Source organism: Notamacropus eugenii, chromosome 2 (assembly GCF_028372415.1).
Source record: "Notamacropus eugenii isolate mMacEug1 chromosome 2, mMacEug1.pri_v2, whole genome shotgun sequence".
NCBI classification, from domain to species: Eukaryota; Metazoa; Chordata; class Mammalia; order Diprotodontia; family Macropodidae; genus Notamacropus; species Notamacropus eugenii.
The window spans coordinates 334,028,760-334,050,083 of NC_092873.1; the positions used below are offsets into that span (position 1 = coordinate 334,028,760).

Below are 21,324 nucleotides of genomic sequence, written 5' to 3' on the forward strand. Positions count from 1 at the left end.
TAATGAAGCAAAGAAAAATAACAACATCAGGCTGGGAGGGAAACAGCAACAGTTACTATGGATAATCACTCTAAAGCTAGGAGGGTCAAGAGAAGCCCTTAGGCAGGGCCCCATTGGTGTCCCAGCTTCTACGTGCAGTAGGTTTTAGATTTTGGGAGAAGGGAGGAGAGTGGGGAGGGGAGAGAAGGGGAGAGAAGGGGAGATGACTCTGGAAGAGAAGTGAAGCTGGTAACCTGCACAGCTCTCCCCCTCTCAAAACAAAGTCAAGTGCAACTCATGTCATCATTTCTCTGATGCCATGGTCTTCTTCAGGAACGGAGGAACACAATCCTGTGAGTAGACACAGCTGGCTGAATGGGGACCCAGGCAGCTGGTAACTCAGCTCCCCCTCTCCTGTCTACCTCCCCCTTCCCTTCCTTCTCCTCTCCAAAGAAAGGTAAATTTGAATGGCCAAAAGATGCCCAGTTAACTGGGATTTACTGGCTAGTTCCTCTCCTCTCTCCTCCCTTCTCCTTTCTCTCCTCTCCTCCCCTCCCCTCTCCTCTCCTCTGTTCCAATAGGAGATAAGAGAAACCTGGAAAAGTAATTGTATTTGATTAATTGAGAGAGGGAGAAGGGCATGTCAAATGATAATTGAATATTTATTTATAAATAGGGAGAAAAGAGGAAAAAAATTCCTAAGATTTTTTTCTATTTAGAATACAAAGAGGGAGCAAAGAAAGACCAGTTCAGGTCCTGGGTGAAGTGCTGATTGACCAAAGAAAATAATGAAAAGAGAGAGAGAAGAATACTCTAGGAGAATACTCTAGTAATTGAGGCATACCAGAAGAAAACCAAAAATGCATGAATGTAGTAGCAGAAGAACTGGTACTCACGCGAGTCACACTTATCTGAACTGAGAAAATTAATAATGAGTTCTGCCCCTCCCCCATGAAAAATTGCAAAGAGTTCAACAAAATGCATTAAAATTTAATAGAGAAATAAAGACAGATAAACTAATTTAAAAACTATTTTCAATTCAAAATTTTGTCTCTTTCCCTCTACACCTTCTCCCACCCATTTAGAAGGAAAAATACATACACATTATCAATATGAAATCACACAAAATGTTTTTCACATTAGTGATTTTGCAAAAGTGAAACAAAAGCAAGAAAAAGTGAAAAATTATTCTTCAATCAGCACTCAAAGCTTATCAGCTTTCTCTCAGAAGTGGAAAGCATTTTTTCATCATGAGTCCCTTGGAACTATTATGGTTTAATGTATTGATCAGAGTAGTTAAGTCTTTCACAGCTGATAATCATTATAATATTTGTGTTATTTTATGCAATGTTCTCCTGGTTCTGCTTACTTCACTCTGCATCAGGTCATATAAGTCTTCCCAAGGTTTTCTGAAATCATCATGCTCATCATTTCTCATAGAACAATATTATTCATAACTTGTTCAACCATTTGCCAAACTAATGGGCATCCCCTCAATTCCTCAATTTCTAATTCTTTGCCACCACCAAAAGAACTGCTATAAGTATTTTTGTGCAAATAGGTCCTTTTTCATTTTTCTTTGATCTCTTTGCAATATAGACCTATTACCACTATTGCTAGATCAAAGAGCACAGTTTTACAGACTTTAGTCATAGCTCCAAATTGTTGTACAGAATAATTGTTCACAGTTCCTCCAAGAGCTTGTTAGTGCAACTATTCCTCCACATCCCCTCCAGCATTTCTCCTTTTCCTTTTCTGTCATCTTAGCCAATGCCTAAGGGTAGGGAGATGTGCACTCCAAACATGTGAAGACTTCCTCTCACAGAATAAGCAGATGAGAACAATTTGTTCTAATAGCAATGAAGGTGATTGAAGCAGGAGCTGTGGATCACTTAAATCTTAGTCAGAAACATGCATCCCAGGTCATTGCCACTCACTCTGACGTTTGTCTTGTTATTGAACTTTGATGACTCTGGAAGAGAGAGTGAAAGTGATGACTTTGTACAAATCTGCCTCTCCGTCAATTCATGCAGATGTCAAGACATCATTTTGTGATGTCATTATGCCTCTTTGAAAACATAGGATGAACAAAAACAAGCTAGTACAATAATTATTAAGTGGCATGCCAAAGTTGTTTTAAGCATTTTTCTAATTATTAGTGATCTGAACCATTTTTATGACTATTGACAGCTTTGATTTCTTCTTCTGAAGACTGCCTGCTCATATTTTTTGACTATCAATTGGTGAATAGATATTTTTAAAATAAATTTGGCTTAATACCTTATATACTTGGGAAGGGAGACCTTTATCAAAGTAACTTATTGTAAAAATTCTGCTCCTTCAGTGTCCGGATTTCCTTCTTGTGGTATTGGTTTTGCCTGTGAAAAAAACCTTTTAAGTTAATCAAAATGATTCATTTTTATGTCCAGTGATCCTCTCTATCTCATGTTTTGTCATAAACTCATCACTTACATATCCATCAGACAAGTAAGATTTTTCCATACCCCTCTAATTTGCTTGTGATAGCACTCTTTATTGCAAAATCATGTACCCATTTTGAGATCATTTTGGAATACAGTGTGAGGAGTTGGTGTGTGCCTAGTTTCTGTCAGACTGCTTTCCAGATTTTCCAGCATGTTTTGTTGCCCCAATAATTTTGATCTTTGGGTTTATCAAACTCTAGGATACTGTGGTCACTTTCTTTTACATCCTGTAGACCTAATCAGTTCCACCGATCAACCACTCTATTTGTTTTCCGGTATCATAGAATAGTTTGAAAATTTTTGCTGCTAGGCTGACTTCTTTCACATTTTTTCCATTGCTTCCCTTGATATGCTTGACCTTTTGTTCCTCCAAATGAATTTTATGATTATTTTTTCTAGCTTTATAAAATAAATCTTTGTAGATTGATATGTATGATACTAAATAAGTATATTAATTTAGATAATACAACTTTTTTTTTTAGTTTTTTTGGCTTAGCCTACACACAAATAATTAATATTTCTCTAATTTGTCTTTATGTGAAAAAAGGATTTTGTGATTATGTCCATATAATTCCTATGTACCAGGCAGGGAAACACTCAAGTATTTTATATTCTCTGCAGTTATTTTAAATGGAATTTCTCTTCTGGTTGGATTTTGTTGGTAATATACAGAAATGCTGTGACATATGGATAGTTGTTTTATGTTATATAAATTTGTGAACATTGTTTCAAGTAGTTGTTTTACTAGGTTCTCTATGATTGTCTAAATATGCCATTATACCATCTGTAAATTGTATAGATTTATTTTGTAATTGCCTATTCTTATTCCTTCAATTTATTTTTATCTTACTGCTATAGCTATAACATTTCTATTTACTGTAGTTATAGCATTTCTAATCCAATATTGAATAGTGTTCCTCCTTCCTTGCCGAAGAAGATCATGCCATCAGAGAAATAATGACATGACTTGCACTTGACTTTTTTTTTTTTTTTTTTTTGAATGAGGGAGGGCTGTGCAGGTCACCAGCCCCTCTTCTTCTCCAGAGAGATGACCCAGGATGAGTCAATCGGGGTTGAATGACTTGCCCAAGGTCACACAGCTAGTGAGTGTCAAGTGTCTGAGGTGAGGTTTGTACTCAGGTCCTCCTGACTCCTGCACTGGTGCTCTATCCACTGAACCACCTTGCTGCCTGAATAACTAACAACGTTGATAAAAAACATTCTTTCTTCACACCTTGTGTCATTGGTAATGTTTCTAGTTTGTCCCCATTACAGATAGCACTTGCTCTTGATCACTTATCATTTTAAGAAAAACTCTTATTCCTATATTTTCTACTGATTTGAATAGGAATGAGTTGTATTTGTCAAAGGTTTTTATTTCCTTTTTTTCCTATTAATATAATCATGATTTTGGTTCTTTCGGTTGTTGATATAGTTGATGTTGCTTGGTTTCCTAACATTGAACCAGCTCTGCATTCCTGGTATAAATCCTATCTAGCAATAGAGTATGATCTTTATAATATATATTGCTGTGGTCTCCTTGCTAGTATCTTATTTAAATTTTTTGTTTTAATATTGGTGTTGGGAATTGGACTGTACTTTTCTTTCTCAGTCTTGGTTTTCCCTGGTTTAGCAATGAAAACCGTATTTGGGTCAAAAAAGAATTTAGTAGAACTTAATTTATTTAAAGAATAGTTTATATAATATTAGAATTAATTGTTATTACCTTTTTAATTTATTGTTTAAATATTCTTTTAACTTGTAAACCCCTCTGCTCCTGGGAAATTCTTCTTAAGGATTTCATGTATGATTTTTTTCTATTTCTTTTCTAAAATAGTATAATTTAGGTATAATATTTCTTCTTGTTAATCTAGTCAATTTATATTTTTGTAAATGTTCAGATTGTCAACTTTGCTTGCATGTTAATTGGGCAAAATAACTCTAATTAATTTATTTAATTTCATCTTCATTGGGAGTACATTCACTATTTCCATTTTTGATATTGGTAATTTGGTTTTATTCTTTCTTTCTTAAAATCAAATTAAAATTAGCTTTACTTACTAGTATTAATATAGTTTTTAAATTTACAATTTTATTCATTTTTCTTTTGATTTTCAAGATTTCTATTTTGGTTTTTTAGTATTTTTAACTTATTGTTTTTCTGTTTTAAGTTGCATGCCCAATGCATTACTCTGATCTTTCTGTTTTGTTACTGTAAATGTTTAGAGATATAAATTTCTCTTTAAGTAATGTTTTGGCTGTATTTCACAAATTTTGACATATTATCTCACTGTTGTCATTATTTTGATGAAATTATTGGTTGCTTCTATGATTTGTTCTTTGATCCACTCATTCTTTAAAATTCAATGCTTCCAAGGCCTTTTATTGAATGTATTTTTATTGCTTTATGGTCCAAAGAGGGTCCATTTAGTTTTTCTTCTCTTCTGCATTTCTTTGTAATACATGATCACTTTTTGTGAAGGGGCCAAATGCCACTGTGAATTTCAATATTCTCCAGATGTTTATCATATTTAACTTTTCTAAAATTCTATTCATTTCCTTAACTTCTTCTTTGTTTATTGTCTATTTATATTTATGTAGTTCTGAAAGGGATAAATTGAGGTTCCCCCACTAGTACAGTTTTGTTATCTATTTCCTCTTGTAAATCATTTAACTTTTCCGTTAAGAATTTGGATGTCATCTTATTTGTTGCCTACATCTTTAATGTGAATATCTCTTCATTTTCTATGGTGCCTTTTAAAAAGATGTAGTTTCCCCATTTACCTTTTTAAATTACATCTGCTTTTTTTTCACTTTGCTTTCTCTGAGATGATGTTTGGTACCTCTGCCTTTTAAAAAATCTAGCTGAATCACAATACATTTTGTTCCAGTTCCTTATTTTAACCCCAGTATGTGCTCTCTGCTTTAAGTTGTTTCTTGTAAATAGCATATTGTTGCATTCTTATTTCTAATCCATTCTGCTATCTGCTACTCTTTATGGTTCAATCCACCCCATTCTTACTCACAGTTACATTTCTTAACTGTGCATTTCCCTCTATCCTATTCTATTTTATTCTTTTTTTAATCTTGCCCCTCCTCAGAAGTCAGTTTGCTTTCTGACCACCGCCAGCCTTAATCTTCTCTCCCGTTCATCACTCCTGGCCCTTTCTCTTATCCCTTTTAATTCCTTCTTTACCACTGAATAAGAGATTTCTATACTCAATTTAGTGTGTCTGTCTGTCTGTCTGTCTCTGACTCTCTCCTCTTTGAGCCGATTCAGATCAGAGTGAGAGTTACTGTTCACCTCATTTTCTTTTCTAATTTTGCTTTTGTTTTGTTTAAGATCATGCATAAATTCAAAAGAGATTGAGACAGTAAAAAAATGCACTTATGTTTCATTTTGTTTCAATGTTTGTATAGTGTATGTGTGTATATGTGTAAGTGTATGTGTTTATATTTGTATTTGTGTGTGTAAGTGTGTGTGTGTGCATTTGTGTAAAATGGCATCTAAGTGTCTAAAGAAAACCTTAATTGAATTATGAAGAGAAAGAGAAGGTAAACCAATAAGCACAGGGGACCAAAGCACAATTTTCAGACTTAACAAAATCTAAAGAAAAGTTAAGCAGGAAAGAAATTAAAATTTTAATAGAATTTTAGACAAGTTAGAAAATATAGACATCTGACAGCTGGTAAGTATAAATAATAAAGAGATGCATTTGTTTAGCTCTGCATGGTGCCATCACAAAATCTGATTAGGTGTTATGGCATAATAAAACTCATGAATGCAGAAAAGTAGAGATGATAAACACATAAATTAGTAGCTATAGCCCTAAAATATTCAATACAGGTAAGTAAAAGAAAGGATTCATATTTAAAAGGGCAACAGATGAAATATCTGTTAAAGAACAAATCGGTGACATATCAAGTGACAATGAGACAATGTAGCAAAACTAGGGGAATGTAATCCTGTCAGTCACAAAAGAAAAAAATAGGTATCTCCATGTTCCTCAACAAAATAAAGAAAGAAATTTTCAATGAGTTGGACATAAAACTGAAATTAAAATGGAAAAGTAACAAATATAAACAAAATAGAGGTTCTATAAGGAAAATTTCAAGAGAAGTAAAAATAAAAAGTCAATGATTAATAAATAAAACTGGAAGTTGTTCTGATAGTTTTAATGATTATCTCTTTGTAATGTAGTTTGAAATCTGGTACTGCTAAATTGCCTTCCTTCACCTCCCCCTCCCCATTAATTCCTTTGATATTCTTCACCTTCTATTATTCTAGATTAATTTTGTTGTAATTTTGTCTAACCGTACAGTAATTCTTGAGTAGTTTGATCAACATAGCACTGAATAAATAAACTAGTTCAAGTAGGATTATATTTTTTTTTGTACTGGCCATCTCTGAACAATTAATATTTCTCCAATTGTTTGGATCTGTCTTCATTCATGTGAAAGTGTGTTGTAATCATATTCAATTGAGTTTGTCTTCAGTAGATTTCCAAGTACTTTAAACTGTCTAAGAATGTTTTCTTTTTTAAAAATATATAATTTTATTTTCAGTTTTCAACATTCACTTCCACAAGATTTTGAATTCCAAATTTCTCCCCATCACTCTCCACCTCTCCCCCCATTCCAGGACAGTATATGCACCAACCACCCCCTTCCCTAATCTACCCTGCCTTCTGTCACCCCCAATCTTTTTTGCATCCCCTTCCCTCAATTTTCCTGTAGGCCAAGATAGCTTTCTATACCCCGTTGCCATTACAAATTATTTCTCAGTTGCATGCAAAAACAATTTTTAGCATCCATTTTTAAAGCTTTGAGTTCCACATCCCTTCCTCCCTCTCCACCCACCTTCACTGAGAAAGCAAGCAGTTCAATATAGGTCATGCATGTGTAGCTATGCAAAACACTTCAATAGCAGTCATGTTGCAAAAGACTAGCCACATTTTCCTGCATCCTATCCTGCCCTCCATTTATTCCATTCTGTCTCTTGATGTGTCACCCCAACAGTGTTTGCTTCTGATTATCCCTTTCCCCAATTTGTCAACCCTTCTATTATCTTCCCTCTCCTATCCCCTTCCCCTGCTTTCCTGAAAGGTAAAATAGATTTTCATACACAACTGAGTGTTTGTTATTTCTTCCATAAGGCAAATTCCATGAGAGTAAGGCTCATTTAATCTCTCTCATTTCCTTCCTCTTCCCCTTCATTGTAAAAAGTATTTTTTTCCTCTTTTATGTGAGAGGATTTACTACATTGTATCTCTCCCTTTCTCTTTCTCCCAGTACATTCCTCTCAACACTTAATTTTATTTTTTAGGTATCCTTCCTTCATATTCAGCTCACCCTGTGCCCTCTGTCTATATATACACATACATATGTGCAAATACACACATGTGATCACATGTACATACATATCATACACATGTATTTGAACATATGTATGTGTGTACATACATATAGGTGTATATATAGACACACATATGATAATACACACACACACATATTCCTTCTAACTACCTTAATAATGAGAAAGATCTCATGAGTTACAAAGATCATCTTTCCATGTAGAAATGTGAAAAATTCAACTTAAATGAGTCCCTTATGGCTCTCTTTCCTGTTTACCTTTTCATGTTTCTCTTGATTCTTGTACTTGAAAGTCATATTTTCTATTCAGCTTTGGTCCTTTCAACAGGAATGTTTAGAAGTCCTCTATTCCATTGAAATTCCACTTTTTTAATTGAAATATTACACTCAATTTTGCTGGGCAGGTGATTCTTGGTTTTAAGCCTAGCTCCTTTGACCTTTGGACTATCATATTTCAAGCCCTAGAATTCCTTAGTGTAGAAGCTGTTAAATCTTGTGTTATCCTGATTGTGTTTTCTCAACACTTGAATTGTTTCTTTCTGGCTGCGAATTTGGCTTCAATATTCCTAGGAGTTTTCCTTTGGGGATTTCTTTCAGGAGGAGATCATTGGATTCTTGCCATTTCTATTTTACCCTTGGATTCTAGATTATCTTGAAAGATGATGTCTAAGCTCTTTTTTTTATCATAATTTTCAGTAGTTTAATAATTTTTATGTTATCACTCCTGGATCTCTTTTCCAGTTCAGTGGTTTTTCCAATGAGGTATTTCATGTTGTCTTCTATTTTTTCATTCTTTTCGTTTTGTTTTATGATTTCTCTATTTCTCATAGTCATTAACATCCATTTTCTCCATTCTAATACTGAAAGAATTATTTCATTCAGTGAGTTTTTGGATGTCCTTTTCCATTTGGTTAATTCTACCTTTTAAGGCATTCTTCTCCTCCTTGGCTTTGAAGACCCCTTTTGCCATTTGAGTTAGTCTATTTTTAAAGGTGTTATTTTCTTCAGCATTTTGGGGGGTCTCCTTTAGAAAGCTGTTCACTCATTTTTCACAATTTTCTTGCATTGCTTTTTTTTTCTCTTCCCAATTTTTACTCTAATTTTCTTATTTGATTTTCAAAATCCTTTTTGAGCTCTTCCATGGCCTGAGATCATTTCATATTTTTCTTGGAGGCTTTGGATGTAGAAGCTTTGCCCTTACTGTCTATCTATGGTTGTATGCTTTGGTCTCCCTTGTCAAAAAAAAATACCTTTTCACCAAGAAAATTACCATCTTTAGTCTTATTTTACCTCTCCCCCTTTTTTTGGTCATTTTCCCAGCCTATTACTTGACTTCTGAGTTGTTGGGGTTTTTTTTGATGGAGGGTGTACAGCCCCAAGTTGCAGGGGTTTTGTGTAGTTGTTTTAAGGGATATCTCTAGAGATCTATAGATTCTCAGTTCCCCCAAAGTAGTATGATCAAAGGAGAGATGTTACTCCTTCCCTGGCCTGCAATTTGATCTGTGAGCAACCCCAGGCATTTTTTCTGCCCTAGAACTGCTAGTAGGATTCCCTCTCCACGGACCCCATCAGCTTTGCCACGCCTGTGCTCCTGATCACACCAGGACCACCACCTAGTACTGGGACCCAAATCACCTGCTCAATTCACCCACCATCTATAGGCCAAGGGCTCCAGAAGCAGCCATAGGTCAGTTACTCTCTCAAGCTTTCGCATTGACCTTTGAAGCTATCTTTGGTGTTTGTGGATTGAGAAGTCTGGAAACCACTATAACTTCAGCACTCTGATACCTGTTCCAGTTCCATCTTTGCTGGTGCAGCCCATGCTGGGCTACACTCTGCTCTGAGCCTGGTGCAATAGATCCTTCCTGTTGGCTTTCCAGAATGTCTTGGGCTGAAAATCTGTTTCACTCTGTCATTTTTTGGCTTCTGCTACTTTAGAATTTGCTTACAGTCATTTTATGCAGGTATTTTGAGGGGTTTGGAGGGAGATCTCAGGCAGGTCCCTGCTTCTACTTCACCATCTTGGCTCCATCCCCCCACTAAGAATATTTTCAATGGAATTTCTTTTTGTATCTTTTCCATATGGGTTTTGTAGATAAGATATAGAATTTCTGATGATTTGCATTAGTTTATCTGGCAACTTTGATAAAGTTGTTAATTATTTCAACTACTTTTTAAATTGATTCTCTAGGATTCTCTAAGTATACCATTATATCTTCTGCAAAAAATGAACTTTTTTCTCATTACCTTTTCTTATTCTTTCAATTTCTTTTACTTATATTATTGCCATATTTCACATTTCTAATACAATATTTAATAATAGTAGTGACAATGGAAATCTTTGCCTCATATTTTATATTATTGGTTAGACTATCCCATTTTAAAAGTTTGCTCTTAGTTTTAGATTGACACTACTAATTGATTTAAGAAAATCTCTATTTATTCCTATCCTTTCTGGTGTTTCTTTTTTAATAGGAATAGGTATTATATTTTGTCAAAGGCTTTTTCTTCATTTATTGATGTAATCATATGATTTTTATTTTTTTTGTTATTGATATAGTTAGTTTTGCTGATGGTTTTCCTAACACTGAACCATCCCTGTATTCTTGGTGTAAATCCTATTTAGCCATAGTAGATGATCTATGTGATATATTACTGTAATCATTTTGCTAATATTTTATTTTAAATTTTTGCATTAATATCCATATTGAAATTGGTCTATAGTTTACATTTTTGTTCTCCCTGGTTTAGGTATCAAAACCAAGTTTGTTTCATAAAAAGAGTTTAGTAGGACTTCTCTTTACTTATTTTTTTTCCCAAATAGCTTATATAGTATTGGAATTAATTGTTCCCTATACATTTAGTAGAATTTATGTGTAAATAATGTATCTGATAATGAAAATTGTTTTCTTAAGGAGTTCATTCATGGCTTCTTCAATTTCTTTTTCTAAGAGAGAGTTATTTAAGTATTCATTGCTATTCTGTTGATATGGACAATTTATGTTTTTATAAATTCATTTCACTTAGATCATTTAGATTGTCATTTTTACTGGAATGTAATTGTGCAAAATAATGTGTAACTGCTATAATTTCATCTTCATTATTTATTCATTCATTGTTTTCTTTTTGTTTTGATACTAGCAATTTGTTTTTGTTTTCTTTTAAATCAAATTAATCAACAATTTACCTATTTTTTTTTTCATAAAATCTATTAGAGTGTGAGGGTGTATATTTACATATCTGTGTGTGTGAGTGTGTGTGTGTGTATGTGTGTGTGTCTTGTGCAGTTGAGAATAAGGTATACTTCTTTCTATTTCCATTCTATTTTCTCCAGATGAATATTATAGCTAACCTTTCTAAAACTGCATTCATTTCCTCAACTTATTTATAATTTGTAATTAGAATTATCTAACTTTCAGAGAAAAAAAGTTGAGTTCCCCTGCTAATATAATTTTATTATCTATTTTCTTCTGTCACTTAAATTTTCCTTTAAGAATTTCGATGCTGTTGTGTTTGGTGCATATGTGTTTAGTATGGATATTGCTTCATTGTTTATGGTGTGTTGAAGTTTTCTTGTTTGTCTGTCTTGGTTCAGTCTATTTTGATTACGCTTTTTCTGAAATCATGATTGGTACCCCTGTATTTTTTAAAAATCTAACTGAAGCATAATACATTCTGCTCCAGCTCCTTATTTTAAATCTGCATGTGTTTCTCTGTTTTAAGTGTGCTTATTGTAAACAACATATTGCTGAATTCTGGTTTCTAATCCATTCTGCTATTTTCTTCTGTTTTATGGGTAAATTCATCTCATACACATTCACAGTTATGATTAATAACTGTGCATTTCCCTCAATCATATTATCTTGTTTATCCTTCTCTCTGTCTGTCTCTGTCTCTGTCTCTCTCTCTCTTCTCTGTGTCTCTCAATTTTTTTTTTTGCTTCTGACTGTTGGCTCCCTTAATCTATTCTTCCTTTTACCACCCTTACCACTTTCTCTGACTCCTTTCATCTCCTATTTTTCCATTTAATAAGACAGATTTTTGTATCCAGTTAAATATATATTTATATTCTTTCATCTTTGAACCAATTCAGATGACAGTGGAGTTCAAGTGTTGCCCATCACACAACCATTTCCCTTTCCATTGTAAAAACATTCCTTTGTACACAGTTTTTTTAGGTGAAATGACTTTCCCCATTTTTCTCTTCCCTTCCTCCTACTCTCAATTCATTCCTCTTTCTCATCCATTCATGTTTTTTAGGTCATCCCAACATAATCAACTAACCTTCACATTCTCTCTTCATGTGGACTGTTTCTAACTGCCCTAATAAAGATAAAGTTCTTAAGATGACAAGTATTATCTTTGTACTTGGGAACATAAACAGTTTTAACCTTATCAAGTTTTTTTTTTTTTTAATGATTTCTCTTTTCTGTTTACCTTTTTATGGTTATCTTGAGTCTTTTATTTAAAAGTCCAATTTTCTATTCAGCTATGATTTTTTCATTATGAATGCTTGAAAGTCCTCTGTTTCATTAAATACCCACTTTTCCCAACTGAAGATTATATACTATTTGGCTGGGAAAACTACTCTTTGTTGTAGTACTAGTGTCTTTGCCTTCTTGAATGTCATATCCCAAGTCCTTTGTCCTTTAACACAGTAACTATAAATCTTATATGATCCTACCTGGGGCTCTACAGTATTTGAATGAATTCTTTCTGGGTGCTTGAAGTATTTTCTCTTTGACCTTGGAGTTCTGGATTTGGATTTAAATATTCTTGGGAATTTTTATTTTGGGATTTCTTTCAGATGATTGGTGGCCTCTTGTCATTTTTGTGTTACGATTTGAATCCAAGTTATCAAAGTAATTTTCCTTTATAATTTCAGAAATATGATGTCTAGGTTCTTTCTTTGAAAATAGTTTTTAGGTAATCCAATAATTCTTAACTTATCTCTCCTCAATCTATTTTTCAGGTCAATTGCTTTTCCAATGAGATCTTTAATATTTTCTTCCAGTTTTTTCATTCCTTTGGTTTTCTTTTATTGTTTCTTAATGTCTCATGGAGTTATAAGCTTCCGTGTAAGCTATATTAATTTAAGAAATAATTTCCTTCAGTGGGCTTCTGTAACTCTTTTTCTATTTGGTCAGTTTTAAGTCTTGATGTTCTCTGTCAACATAGTACCTTTTAGGATCAGGTTCTTTTGTGGTTATTTTCTCATTTTTTCAGCCTGTTTTCTGACTTTGAACTTTGTATTGAAGTTGGATTTTGTTCCCAGTGTATGGGTGGAGTGTCACTGTTCCAAGCTTCAGGCTTTTTTCTACTGTTGTATACAAAGATGTTTTTTGGAGGTGTGGACGTTTTTGGTGTTTCCAAGGTGATGTGATCCAGAGAGAGGTTTAGTCACTGCTCCCTTGCAACTACAGGTGAAACTGCTACTCAGCACCTCTACTCGTTTGGGATCAGAAGTAATACATCTACTGTGAGTCCCTCCTCCCTGTGTATAGTGAATACTTCCCTCTGCCTTGGAACTGTAAATCTGAAGTGGGTATAGGTAATGGAATTTCCAAACAGCATCCTGTCCTGTGCCCAGTGCTAGCCATGGAGTTTCCTTCAGTCTTTTCCTGACCATTTGCCTGATTCCCTTATATCTCTGCCTTGAGAACTTTCAAAGTTGCTGCTGTTGTTGGTGCCTCCAAAACCAGTAGTTGGTATTGCTACCATATGGGTTAGTCCTAACCCTAATGTCACATACCTCTTCTGCAAACCAAAGTTGTCTTGGGCTAAAAAAGCCACACCTTAAACTTTTTTATTGTCTTTGCTACTACAGAATTTGATTGGAGACATTGCTTTAATGCTGTTTGGAGGGGCATGTTGGGGAACATTACTGCTTCATCTACTCTGCCATCTTGGCTCTATCTCAAGAGTACTTAAACTTTGTGACATCTAGAGTACCAGAGAACACCTATTATACTCCTAATTTCTATTGGATCATCTTACTATTTTCCAAGTACTTCTCATGGCATAGTGAGTCCTTTCCACAGAGATTGGGGTCTCTGGGTTTAACAAATGTCATGCTGCAAATTAATTTCTTCTGTTTGTTATATATCAAATGGTCATTCTCTCCATAAAAAAACACCTAATCCTAAATTGTAATATATACTCTCTGGTACAAATTATAGCATGAAATTTTTTTTAATGTGTTATGTGTGTGTTTGTCCTTTGTTGCCAAAGAAGACCACACCATCAGAGAAATAATGACATGACTTGGACTTGACTTTGTTTTTTCTTTTGAGTGAGGGAGGGCTGTACAGGTCACCAGCCTTACCTCTCCTCCAGAGCCATCTGAATCCAGTGACCAGATATTCATCAGGATGACTGGAGATGACCCAGGATGAGTCAATTGGGGTTAAGTGACTTGCCCAAGGTCACACAGCTAGTGAATGTCAAGTGTCTGAGCTGAGATTTGTACTCAGGTCCTCCTGACTTCTGCACTGGTGCTCTATCCACTACACCACCTAGCTGCCCTAATGCTTTATAAATTCACAATGAAGAAGGAAATTTTAAAAAAATTTAAAAAAATTCTAATGTGGAGGAGATTACTGAGAAGTGAGAGTGATTTAAAAATCAAAGTATACATGAAAACTTTTAAAAAGGCAAAACAACATATGAATAGTTCAATGGTGTTTGGGGATTATAGGGCAAGAGATTGGGAATTTTAAAGATTTTTAAATACAGGCCTGATGTAATCATTAGGAATATTGTCTCAACATACTTGAAAAGTGTTTTGGAAAGGGAAAAGAAGTGGAGTAAAAGAGAAACCAATTATGACAGTAGTGAAATAGTGCATGTAAGTATTAATATGAGTGACAATTAGAATGGTGACAATCAATGAAAGTGTAAGAAGAGAGAGTATTCAAGAGATCTTTTTGAGGTAGAGTTAATAAGATGTATTAGATCTGCCATTTGAGGAAGACTAAAAGATATCACCAAATCTTAGAGCATGAATAACTAGGTAATTATGGGACATTGACAGAAATATCAAAATCAGGAAGTAAAGTGATTTGGGTTTTTTGGGGTGAGAGTGTAAAAAGTTCTGTTCTGGATATATTGAGATTGAAATGCCACTGTGAATTTCAGACAATGATATGGAGGTCACATGGGAGAAAGGGACTGGATGGATGAGTTATTTTTAATATCATTGGTTTTTTTTAAATACTATGCATTTTATTTACTGTGTTTAAAAGCATTCTTCTGAGAAGGGTTCCATATGCTTCGTCATTCTGCCAAAGGAGTAGCTGACACACAAAATGTCTAAGAACCTTCAGTGTGACTGACACTCCACAACGTATACCAACGTCAATTCCAAGTGAATACTTGATGATATAAGATTTCATCATAAAAGCATACTCTTTCATATTGATCAAAACAAAAGTTATGATTGTTATCTCAATTCCAACATACCATATTAAAATATAATTGATTCATTGATGATCATGGCCTCTACTGACTGATAAACTGCCATGTTTTGCTTTGCTTTGTTCTTTTTTCCCATTTCATATATCTAAACCTTTCCCTTTCTTTCCTTTTTTTTTTTTTTAAATCCAAATCACACCCTCTGTCAGGAATCTGAGGACTGGAATACAGTTCAAAATTTCTTTCCTTTACTGAAACCCCCAATTAAACCATCTAGTAATTAGATTGTCAGTACTCTCTGCATCTAGTAGATTTATTTTTAAGAAAACACAACTTTATCCTTCTGCCAGAGGAACACAAATAAAGAGTGCTGAAATGCTCATTCCTCATTTGGAGTGAAACATTATGGTGGGATAAGATAGGACAAGAAAGCTGTTGTCAACCTACTCTACTGTTCATGAGATTGTGTGACACACAGGCTTCTAGGTAGCTTTCTTTTGCAACTCAACATTTGGGATCCATTAGATTGTGGGGGAAGTATAGAATACAGAGTGTTGGACTTGCAGTTAAGAAGACCTACATTCAACAGCCATTTCTGACACTTCTTTAGTTGACTAAACAATTAAGCCACTCATAAATTTAATTTACTAATCTCTAAAATGGAGATACTAATACCTATAGTCTTGCTTAAACAGGTTTATTATGAGGTCAAATAGGATAATATATGTTCACTACTCTGCATCATCCTAAAAATATAAATAAATATAAATAAATAGCATTAATATAGTCCTTTAGTTTTTGCAAATTGTTCTTCCTCACAACAAAATTGTGAGGAAGGTACTATTGTTATGGTCAATTTGCAAATGAGGAAACTGAGAAAGAGAGGTTAAATGACTTTCCCAGGGTCATACAGACCATATGGTCCTAGGCAGAATTTGAGCTCATGTTGTTATTATTATATAAATGTCAGCACTTATCATTAGTTGTTTCCATAAGCACCTAAGAGATAATAATTATTATTATTATTATGACTAGCACTTATATAGCCCTTTAAGGTTTTCTAAGGTCCTTATATGGTATGTCATATAACCCTCAGAACAACTTTTTGATGTAGTCACTATTGCTATACCTATTTTAAAGATAAGAAAACTGAGACTGAGAGAAGTTAAGAGACTTGACCAAGGTCACAAAGTTAGTAAATTTCTGAGGCAGGATTCAAACTTAGATCTTCCTCACACCAAAACCAATGTTATATCTTCTAACTTCCTTAAAAGGACAAGAGCTTGAAGGATCATCTATTTTAGCCTTCTCATTTAACAGATGTGGAACTTGAGTCCCCAAGGGGTGTAGAGACTTAGTCAATGGTCTTTCCTATGTATACAATGTACCATTTTCCACCTGAAAAAAGCAACTAGTTTAAAAATAGAATTGACTAAATAGAAAAAGAGGTACCAAATCTCACTGAAGAAAATAATTCCTTAGAATTGGCAAGTGGGAATTGAGGACTCTCTGAGATGCCAAGAATCAGTCAAATAAGATCAAAAGAAGGAAAAAGATAGAAAAAAAGTGTAAAATACCTCATTGGAAAAACAGAGGCAGAACAGGGTCCTCCTGGGGCAATTGGAGACGATCTGAAGAAAAGACCCAGGATGAGGCTTGGTACATTTGAAGATTAAACTCCTTCAAGTTAGGTTCTAGGTCTGCTTAAACAAGAAGTGGAAAGCAATGGAGTTAACTGGGTTGGTAGGGTGTCTCTGCCCCAGCTGCAGGAACTTTTACCCCCAAGGAAAATTAAGGGGAGTTGGGCCTCTGAACCAGGGAAGATTGAGGGAAACTCTACTGATCATGAGCACCAGACACAGCTGTGCTGTGGACACATGGTGGGAGAATGTGGTGTGTGTGGCAAGAAGGAACCAACACATGCTCAGTGAGTGCAGAGGCCATGGAATCAAGACATCTCTGACTGTAAGCAGTTACAGGAAGTTGGAAGTTTTGGTTCTAGTTCCAAGCCACAGGGAAGGGCTGAAGGAGGATCTGAGGCCAGAGGCACTGTTCCTCTTACCCCAGGACTAGAGGTGATTATAAAAACTAAGCTACTACAAAAAAAAAAATCATAGGTAAAGGAGGAAAATTTCAACCATAGAGAGTTACTATGAAGATAGAGAAGACCAGGATTAATCTTCAGAGGAGGATACTGAAGCAAAGAAAACCTCTTCTATCCCAAATAATAATGTCAAATGATCACCTGCTAAAAAACAATTTGTAGAAGAACTTTAAAAAGACTTTAAAAATCAAATGAGAGATTGAGGAAAAACTAAAAAAATAACAACAATCCAAGAAAAATAAGAAGAGTATGAAAAGAAAGTCAACCAAACAAAAAAGGAGTTTCAGAATCTTGAGAAAGAAAAAATATTCCTTGAAAATTAAAATTGGACAAGAGGAAGTCAGGAAAGTTATAAGAGAGAAAGAAATAATGAAACACAACATAGGAAATATAAACATAGAAAATAATATGAAACATTTCAAAAGAAAAATAACTGATCTGGAAACATACCAAGAAGTGAAAACTTAAGAATAATTGGGCTATCAGAAAGCTATGATTACAAAAAATAATTTTGATACAATAATATAAGAAATATTTAAGAAAAATTGTTCTGAAGCATTAGAATAAAAGGGAACAGTAGAAATAGAAAAAATCCATCAAAAACCCATCATCATCTGAAAGAGATCCTGTGAGGAAAATCTACAGGAGCATCATAGTTAAATTCTCAAACCCTCAGCTCAAAAAGAAAATATTATAAGCAAGAAGAAATAAACAATTCAAATATGGTGGAGTTATGATTGGAATCACACAACACTTAATAGTAGTGACACCAAAATACTACAAGTCTTGGAAAACTGCATGACAAAGAGCAAAAGAACTGGAGTTGTGACTGAAAATATTCCCAGCAAAGTCAACCATAATTCTGAATGAAAATAAAAATGGATATTCAATAAATTACGAGACTTTCAAGATTTTGTTAATTCAAAAAAAGAAGCCTGAACTTAATAGAAAATTTGACATACAAGATCCAAGAAAAATATAAGTCATAAGAGAGTCAGATCCAAGATGACAGAGTAAAAGTAAGAATTTGCTTGAGTTCTACCCCAAACCCCTCCAAATACCTGTAAAAATAACTCTAAACAAATTCTAGAGCTTCAGAATTCACAACATGATGGAGTGAAACAAGTCTCAAGTCCAAGACAGCCAGGAAAGTCAACAGGAAGGGTCTATCTCAATGGGCTGGGAGAGTAGCACAGTCCAGCATAGGCTATGCTGGCATAGACAGGATCAGAACAGACCCCAGGGCACTGAATCACTGTTAGCTGTGGGGGTTTCCAGAGTTTTGGGTCTACAAACACCAAAGATAGCATAGAAGGTCAGTGGGAAAACTCTGTTGGACCTGAGTGAGAGAGAATAGTCCATCCCAAGCCCCAGGGCAGTGGAGGTGGCAATAGCAGCACTGAGTGCATCTGGAGCTTACAACTAACAGACACTGTGGGGATTAAGTGACTGATCAGAGGGTGATTGCAGAGATCACTTTTCTGGTGCTGAGGCAGGATTTTCTTGCTTTGCCCTGTTTAGATCTGGGTCACAGACCCGGGTGGTGGTCCTGGGGCAAGGAAGAGTGCTAGTGTGGTGGAGCTTGTGATGCAGTGGAGTGGGAATTCTGCTCACAGTTCCAGGCAGAAAAAAGTGCTTGTGGTCACTCACAGACCAGAACATAGGGCAGGAAAGGAGGGAACACCTCTCCTTTGCTCATATCACCTTGGAAGAACTGAAAATTTATCAGCCCCTAGAAGTAGCTCTGAAAAGAGCTGCACAAAACCTCTGTAGTTTGGGAAAGTACCCTGCCCCTCCACCACACTGGAAGTAAATTCCTATGTTCACAAAGAGTTAGAAAGTCAAGCATTTGGCTGGGAAAATGAGCAGAAAGAATAAAAAAATAAAACTCAGACTACAGAATCTTACTTGGTGACAAAGAAGATCAAACCATACAACCAGAAGACAACAAAATCAAAGCTGTTTCATCTGAAGTCTCCAAGAGGAGCCCATGGAAAAGCTCAAAATGAATTTTGAAAATCAAGTAAGAGAAGTAGAGGAAAAATTGGGAAGAGAAATGAGAGCAATGCAAGAAAATCATGGAAAATGAGTCAACAACTTGCTAATGGAGACCTCCAAAATACTGAAAAAATAACACCTTAATAAATAGACTAACCCAAATAGCAAAAGAGATCCAAAAAACCAATGAGGAGAAGGATGTCATAAAAAGTAGAATTGTTCAAATGGAAAAGGAAATCCAAAAGGTCACTAAAGAAAATAATTCCTTCAAAATTAGAATGGAGCAAATGGAAGCTAATGACTAAGCTAGTCAAGAAATTATAAAACAGAACCAAATCAATGAAAAATAGAAGACAATGTGAAATATCTCCTTGGAAAAATCACTGATCTGGAAAATAGATCCAGGAGAGATAATTTAAAAATTATTGGACTACTGAAAACCATGATGAAAAAAGAGCCCAGACGTCATCTTTTAAGAAATTGTCAAGGAAAATTGCCCTGATGTTCTAGAACCTGAAGGTAAAATAGAAATGGAAAGAATCCACTGATAACCTCCTGAAAGAGATCCCAAAAAGCAAAACTCCTAGGAACATTGTAGCCAAATTCCATAGTTCCCAGGTCAAGGAGAAAATATTGCAAGCAGCCAGAAAGAAACAGCTTAAGTATTGTGGAAACACAATCAAGATAACACAAGATCTAGCAGCTTCTACATTAAGGGATCTGAGGGCTTCAAATATCATATTCTGGAGCTGAAAGGAGCTAGGCTTAAAACCAATAATCACCTACCCAGAAAGGCTGAGTATAATATTTCAGGATAAAATATGGACATTCAATGAAACAGGGACCTTTCACACATTCTTGATGAAAAGATTAGAGCTGAACAGAAAATCTGACTTTCAGATACAAGAATCAAGAGAAGCATGAAAAGGTAAACAGGAAAGCGAAATTATAAGGGACAAAGTTGAACTTTTTACATTCCTACATGGAAAGATGTAGCTATTTGACACCTTTGTCAGTATTAGAGTATTTTTAGGGAATATGTGTATACATATATGTGTATATGTATATATGTATATAGATAGAGGGCACAGGCTGAGTTGAATATGAAGAGATGATATCTATAAATAAAATTAAGGAGTGAGAGTGGAATATATTGGAAGAAGGAGAACAGGAGAGATAGAATGGAGTAAATTATCTCACATAAAAGAGGCAAGAAAGAAAAAGCTTTTTTAATGGAGGGGAAGATGGGGGAGGTGAAAGGAAATGAGTGAACTTTATTCTCATCAGTTTTGGCTTATAGAGAAAATAACATACACTCTCAATGAGATATCTTACTGTTCAAGACAGTAGGGGGAAGGGGATAAGAGGGTAGGTAATGATAGAAAGTAAGGCGGATTGGGGAAGGGGGTAATCAGAAGCAAACACTTTTGAAAAGGGACAGGTTTAAATGAGAGAACAGAAGAAATGGAGGAGGATAGAATGGAAGGAAATATAGCTAGTCTTTCAGAAGATGACTATTATAGAAGTATTTTGTATAACTACACATGTATAACCTATATAGAATTGTTTGCCTTCTCAATGAGAGTGGGTGGGGAGGGAAAAGAAAAACAATGGAACCCTAAGTTTTAAAAAGAAATGTTAAAAATTGTTTTACATGCAACTGGGAAATAAGATGTGTAGTCAATGGGGTATAGAAATCTATCTTGTCCTACAAGAAAGTAAGGGGAGTGAGATAATACAGGGGAGGGCAGACTGGAGAAAGAGGAAATCAGAATTCAGGCCATGTTGGGGTGAAAAGAGAGAGATGGGGAGACAATTTGGAACTCAAAATCTTGTGGAAGTGAATGCTGTAGACTAAAATAAATAAATTAGTCAAAAAAAGAAATGGAAGGTATGCAACAAAGACTAATTATAAGGGACTCAATAAAGACAGACAATTTACTTTTTAAATGAAGAAATGTAAAACATATGTCT

The 21,324-nt window shown here is 34.8% G+C and overlaps 1 long non-coding RNA gene across 1 annotated transcript in view; it reads left to right on the plus strand.

The window, feature by feature from the left end:
- The first annotated feature begins 138 nt into the window (after window positions 1-138).
- LOC140528070 (uncharacterized) overlaps window positions 139-21,324 on the plus strand; it is a 173,995-nt gene continuing 152,809 nt past the window's right edge. The window contains exon 1 of the long non-coding RNA XR_011975052.1: window positions 139-332. This is a non-coding gene — a long non-coding RNA (uncharacterized lncRNA). The remainder of the gene's footprint in view (window positions 333-21,324) is intronic.